This window comes from Strongylocentrotus purpuratus, unplaced genomic scaffold (assembly GCF_000002235.5).
Source record: "Strongylocentrotus purpuratus isolate Spur 01 unplaced genomic scaffold, Spur_5.0 spur5_scaffold_6, whole genome shotgun sequence".
Lineage (NCBI taxonomy): Eukaryota > Metazoa > Echinodermata > Echinoidea > Camarodonta > Strongylocentrotidae > Strongylocentrotus > Strongylocentrotus purpuratus.
Window position 1 is genome coordinate 11,272,084 of NW_022145612.1, and position 6,947 is coordinate 11,279,030.

The window sequence follows — 6,947 nt, forward strand, 5'->3', positions numbered from 1 at the left end:
AAAAAGACCCCTCCCACCTCCCAATGATATGTTTTGAAAATGAGGAACACAAGAATGTATATATATATAAAGCTTTGTAACACTCGTAAAGCGCTACATATCGCTTAGACTGTCAAGTTTAGTACAATATTTAAAACTGAATTATTTATCGCTCGGTCGCCACAAACATCACAAAATAGGTACAAGAATATAGGTAATCTAATTGGTCAACTTAATGACACCACATGACCGTGCATCATTCGTTCCTACCACGCCTAACGTTCTTTCTCGATTAATATTTTCGACCCGCTTAATTAAAATGAATTATTCCTGTTTTGAAGCTCGTGCATATAAGTAACTTATATGCACTGCACTCGGTTAAGGTCAATATTAGCGGGAGAGTCCCGGGGATAGTGAAATCGACAAGTCTCGTTCATTATTATCCGATTGTGACTTAACCTGTGTGTAGTGCATACTCACTGATGCACTGTAGCCTACATAGCTACCAGTGTTTAACTATGTATCAGACAATAATGACGATAGCAATAAATGAAAATAGAAAAGAGGTAATGGAAAGAAAAAAAAACATAATAATTACCAAATCAGATAATATTCGATGATTCTAGTTGAATTGAACATGAAGAAGAAGAAGAAGTAACTTATCCCTACAGATAGGTTGATCTGCATGAATCTTTCAAATATACCCTCCAAAGGCCTAAACGCGATCTCATTGGAGAATCGAGTATCTCGATAGTTTACTATCTAGGTGCCTTTGTTATCAAGTTTCATATCACAGTGTAATTTGTGTTAAAATGCTTGAATTCTGTACTTTTTTATGCTTCGAGTCTTTTATAAATATATTTGAATTTTTGACAAGATGCTGCTTATAATTATTTTAGAAATTAGAACTATACATTAAGAAGAACGGCCTTCAAATATATCTTCTGAGACTGAACAACAAAGACTATACATTTGGGGATTCCCCAAAAGAATACTCGGAGGGAAACGCACACGCATAGCCACAGCTGTCTCATAGCGGCATCGCTTTCTGTTTACAACTTTCGTGCAAGGCAGTGTAGATTTTTGTTTTCAACTCTACGGTTGTCATAAGGCGGCACTCGGCTGTCCTATTCTTGTTTAATAGATTTAAATGTTTGTTTTGATCGAAATATAATACTACACAGATAAATCGAAATGGTAACTGGTTTCGTCGTGTATACTTCACGCTGTATGTGCTTGGTTATCTTTATGGAATTGTTGCATTTTTCTGACTTGCGGATTTATTCCCGGATATATCCAAACTTTTTTTTATTAAAAATACATTTTGGATATCAATATTTTGTTGGATATTTACGCCTGGTAAGTACTAAAAGTAATATGTTTGCATTACTAATTTACAGTTTCTCTTAAGACACGATTGCAAATATTTTCGTAAATTCAACTTACGGACAATTCTATACCCTGTCCTATGTCCTATGTAAATTATGTTCGGATTACATAATATGTCATTGTCATGTTCACACATTCAATAGGGTGACGCACAAAAGGCTATTGTAAATGCCTTAGATTTTTTTTGGAAAGTAGTTGCTATCTTGTCCTAATTAGCAGACTAATAAACACAAGACTTATACCGTACAAAGAATCAAATTTCATTGCGGCCAATTAAAATAAATAAATAGGCCTGCTACACAACATGGTTTTCTTTTACTGCGAACTAATGGACAAAATATAATTTATTTGTTTGATCACTATATACGGGGGGATGCAATTCCTTCGAAATTCATAATACACGACACGTTAAAACAATAAAGGCACGGACCTCATTCAATAGATAAAATTTAATTGGTATATGATAAAACCTCGTTTATTTAGACGGTCGGGAAAGACCCTTAAATCGAAATAGATTTGAAACATTTCTATTCTTTAAACGCCTGCACCGCTTCGAAAATCAATTCAAGTGTCTGGAAATTATTTATAAATAAAAGTTATAGGCACAATCTGCGAATTTTGCATGTCAGAGACTTTAAAATAGAAAGGCACCGACAAATATATTATTATAGTATAATTATAATTATATCCGTATAATACTTTAACAAAATAATCATGATCACATTTGAAATTCATTCTGTCAACTTTACACCTCAAAGGAACTATATTTATTTTGAAATTATTAATAGAAAGTAAACCAACGCACGGTGATACCATTAACGATATATGCATTTATTTAACAATATAAGTAACGTTACCAAGGTAATTTCTTCTTTTTTTTAAATAATGAAATTAATAAAAAGTAAAAAGCATTGTTACGACCACAAATCGAGATTTTGAATATAACGAAATTTCGGTGGATGGCATTTGTTTCTCATAAATAATACAAATATAAGTATTATTATTTGCAGCAAAATTATTAATAACAATAATAATTATAAAAATAATAATAATAATACAAATTGTAGGCCTAACTGTAAATAATAAATTGTAATAAAAACATAATGATAACAACAAAGATAATGATAATGCAACTAATGTAATGATAATGACCATGACGACAAGACAAGACAAGACAAGAAAAATACTGTCAAACAACATTCCCATGATTCATCTTCAACAACAAAAATACATGATATATTTAAAAACGATAAGAAGCAGCATTTAAAATGACATACCCCTGGCTTTCGGCAAGTAGTCGGCGATAAGCAATATCCATAACCATGACATCATTATATGTACGCATCAAGCCGTGTATTTTCAAGTGCCATGGTAACTCGGAAGAGTAAACAATTATTACTACGTGAACGACGCAATGGCCCGTGACGTATTGTTGTCAGACAACCGTCATGGATTTAATGGCGTTTGAATCAAGTGCTTCTTGAAGATAGGCTCAATGAATGGCCTACATTCTCTCTGCTTTGTTTTAGTGGTAAGTTATTTTTCAGAAACGATATATGAATTGGATTTGATTCCTTATTAGGGTGAGTTGTGCATTCGTTCACAGGCTCCACATACAAGTCAAACATAGAAAATATATGGCGAAATAGACATAATATATACAACAGCGCTAAAGTTTTTAATAACTGATCGCATACAAAATGCTGTGAGAATGCTTTGCATATCATGTAGGTTTTAACAAAATGTCAGTTACCCTCTCTAGTTTAGAGTATGTATGAACAACATGTTCCATGCAGTTTAAGGATTATTAACACGATTCAATTTATATGTACATATAATTATTTTGTCAACATTTGCCAGCAAGATGTAGAGGTTATGGTCAGGTGTCGCATGTATAATATTATGATACACGGGGCAGATAAGGAAGCAATTTTCATTCAAATTTCTAGATCTTATTTCATCAAAATCATAACTGATACTATGCTCAACCATGGGTGTCGATCCCGGGGGGGGGGGATATATCCCCCCCCCCCCAATATTTCAGGTGGGGGAATGGCCTGTACAATCACCCCCCCCCCCTAATAATTCACCCTAAAAAATTATAAAAAAAGAGAAAATTAATGAGAGCCGGAGTAGTTAATGGTTATTACTCGCAAGATGACCATAAATATACACATTTTGCTATCTCATTTCCATAATACATACATATATACAAAGAAAATGAGACAACCGTTTATGAGACAAGAATAAATTTAATTCTCGCTCATACGGCTTCATCGGGAATTGATGAATTTATTCAATTTGTTCAATCAACAGCATCATAGAAATGCAGTGCGCCAAATGCAAAGACGCAGCGTTAAAAAACAACGAGCTAAAAGTTAAGCGTTAAGCGCAAAAGTAGCAATCTGCAATGCACATCAGACAATCCTGGACAGTGTAAACATAGATGAACTCTGTGACAAATTTGTGATGAGATCGGAGGATGACAAGGAGGAAGATTTTCGGACATTAGTATGACTTATAAGATAGTTCACTAGTTGTTATGTTGTTTCCGTTCACCCTTTTTAACATTCACGTCATTGTATCTTTATTTGTGTTTTTTTTCACTAATTTTATTTCCTGATATTTCCTAAAACATTTTGTTATTTTTGGAGAAAGATTATTATGTCACAACTTATTTTAGTTGTATTGAAAAGCTGATGTAGACCTAATTCACTGGCGTACTGGTGGGGGGGGGGGGGGGCTTGGGGCCCCCTAAATAAAATCCAATCATGACTTATTTTCAATTTCATACAAGTAATTTATAAATATTCGTGATATCACATGATTTTCAACAAAATTCGCGTTTCTCCATTTCTGTTGCAAACTGACACATTCCCAAATAGCCAGGAAGAGCATATATTTTGTATAGTCACTAATGGGCCTGATTAGTGGCCGTTAACCCTAACAGAAGAAAACAATTCCTTTCCAGAAGCTATTGGGACAAGCACTGTCGGGAGATAACATGCTACCCGGCCGCCACTTGGGTTGTACATGCAAAGATTTGCGAACGAACGTTCCATACGTACATCATGTGGGGAAACTGAATTCAGACAAGGATTAAAACAGAGAACAGTACAACGAATCGTCTTCTTTCTCTAATAATTTAGTGAAACGGCAAAGCTTCCGCGCTTTGCGCGGGAGGGGGGGGGGGGACTGAATTCAGACAAGGATTAAGAGTCGAGAATGGTACATCGAATCGTCTTCTTTCTTTAATAATCTAATGAAACGTCAGAGCTTCCGCGCTACGCGCGGAGGAAGGGGAACTTGATTCAAACATTAAGTATTAAGAGTCGAGAATGGTACATCGAATCGTCTTCTTTCTTCAATAATCTAATGAAACGTCAGAGCTTCCACGCAACGCGCGGAGGAAAGGGAACTTGATTCAAACAAGGATTAAGAGTCGATCGAGAACGGTCCAACGAATCGTCTTCTTTCTCTAATAATTTAAGGAAACGTGGGGAGGGAGTGCAAACTGCCTCACGCTTCTACCTCTTGGTTGCTTTGATCCATTGCCGAAAATATTTTGACACCTATCATCCTCCCCCCCCCCCCCCCCCTCAACCACGGAGACAAATCGACACCCTTGTGCTCAACAGTTTGATGCGTAGACGTACAAGGCGGGGAGCAGCAATCCAAGAATTTTGGAACTTGTTTCCAATTTCACCACCTCTTATTCGGGCAAGAATAGAGTGTATACTTCGATGTTTCATTTACTATATATAAATACAGAATCAAAACTTCAAAACCTTCACTTTAAAAGGATAGGCACAATTGAATTATAGAGAACGGTGCAAAACAGATAAGCATATAGATAGGTTGAAATCCAATAAAAAAATGGGAATAAATGATATATCTTAATCTCACATTTTTTATTTCAATGAAAAAATGAAATTATATCGAACGGTATATGTTCCATTACACCTGAGTATATTCGGCGATATTCATGCACTGTGAAAAGGTTGGGCAATATTTTCCAACACTTGGTTTGCCAATAGTCAACCCAACCATCTATTGGGCAATATTTTCGTATTTTGCCCCACAGTTGGTCAACAAGTGGGCTACCGTAGTCGGGCAGTTGAAGGGTCATATATTTGCCCAAATTTTCGTCAAAAAAACGAAACAATTAGGCATGTGTGAAGTAGGGTACTTACGTTTACCAATACCAGTGGGCAAAATATTGCCCAATAGATGGTTGGGTTGACTATTGGCACAACGTTGGGCAAAGTGTTCACAAAATATTGCCCAACCTTTTCACAGTGTATACGAATGTCCTTTGAAAAGATTGTTAAAAAATTTGCTGAGAAAATCACTCTTGATACTTTTGGTGTATTCTTGTGGTCGAAGAAGTGATTGTATTCGTGAATTATAGTTGGTTGATAAATTTAGCATGTGCTCAAGTCCAATTACAGAACTCGCGTCATTGATATTTTGAAACTTTTTTAGTTGGTACTGCATGGTACTGAACTGTTCAAAAGGAAATAATGTCGGCAGCAGAGGTTGTGTGTAATCTTTTCTAAAGCCCGAATGTGATGACGAGGATTATATTCATAATTATGATGTAAGTGGGAGGGAGGGGTGGCAATATCACCATCTTTCTTACTATGACGAATTAAAATCCTATAGTTATAATATAGTTATTACAGATCAGGAAGGCGTTGACTTTAAGGCCCTTCCGATTTTTAGAAGATTACCTTAGGCTTATACCAATTAAAAAAAAAATGTTTTCAATTACGATATGGAAGTGATCAAATATAATACAATTTGAAACTATGCGACTGACGTCAGCAAGTATGACGTGGTATTATGTGGTATTATGACGTACGAATCGTTTACGTCATAGATCGGACACAATATTGATCTTTATGAAATGTCACACTTGACGAATCAACGATAATGGTGAATTATAGCGGAAGTGTTTGCAATGGTTTAGACTTTAGACTGTCATACAATATTTGCACAATAGTTTCTGGGCCATATGAATTTGCAAAGACAGTGTAACAATAAGAGTGACGATTTCTGAATCAGTATACAGTTGCTATTGGGATTTTACTCTATCAAACTCTCTCTTGAGATCTTCTATTATACCAAGACTAAAATATGTCCATTTGCTATTGGGATTTTACAATGCAGTAAGACTTAAATTCTCACGAGATCTTGTATTATAACAAAACTAAAATACAAACTCTAAACAGTTAATGCCTCTATAGGACGCATGCTACAGTAACAAGGCTAACATTCTAACACGGTGCTCTGAGTTTAAACTATATGAACCGAGCAAACTCTCACCCTAAATCTCGCGTGTATACGGATGTTCTCCCTTCAGAAATTATTTCGTCATATAATCATATTATATTATTATCTATATGATTTTTTATACTCGGTGAATATAACCGATCAAGCAATCAAAAACGGATAACACAGAATCACAATTCATGCAGGCGGAACACTTATATCTGTGAATAGATAAAGCCTAGAACAAAATAATATCTGATCAATTTAATGTTAATTTAGTTCGGCGAATTCTATTGGCACGAAAA